Below are 691 nucleotides of genomic sequence, written 5' to 3'. Positions count from 1 at the left end.
CAGACTGGAGTTTCAAAAACTCCCGCCTCACCGTTTCTTCAAATCAGGCTTGCAGCTTTGCTGACAGACAGGGCTATCCTACAGGAAGCCATCCTAAAATTGGAAAAGTCACAGGTCATTATCCCAGTTCCACCTCATATGCAAAACAAAGGTTATTATTCAAACCTTTTCGTGGTACCGAAACCGGATGGTTCGGTCAGACCTATTTTGAACTTGAAATCGTTAAACCCTTATCTGAGGGTGTTCAAAGTCAAAATGGAGTCTCTCAGAGCAGTGATCTCAGGTCTGGAGGAGGGAGAGTTTCTGGTATACCTGGATATCAAGGATGCGTACCTCCACATTCCGATTTGGCCGAAGTACCAGGCTTATCTCAGATTTGCGCTGTTAGACAGTCACTATCAATTTCAGGCACTACCACTCGGCCTCTCCACAGCATCGAGGGTGTTCACCAAGGTGATGGCAGAGATGATGGTTCTCCTCCGCAGACAGGGGGTGAACATAATTCCATATCTGGATGATCTGCTGATAAAGACACTGTCCAGGGAGACGTTGCTGCAGTCCATTGCTCTTACGACTCATCTGCTCCGGGTACACGGTTGGATCCTGAACCTTCCAAAGTCACATTTGGAGCCGACAAGGAGATTGTCTTTTCTGGGGATGATCCTCGACACGGAAGTGCATATGGTGTTTC

The sequence above is a fragment of the Pseudophryne corroboree genome, chromosome 4 (genome assembly GCF_028390025.1).
Source record: "Pseudophryne corroboree isolate aPseCor3 chromosome 4, aPseCor3.hap2, whole genome shotgun sequence".
NCBI classification, from domain to species: Eukaryota; Metazoa; Chordata; class Amphibia; order Anura; family Myobatrachidae; genus Pseudophryne; species Pseudophryne corroboree.
This window is presented reverse-complemented; position numbering follows the sequence as displayed.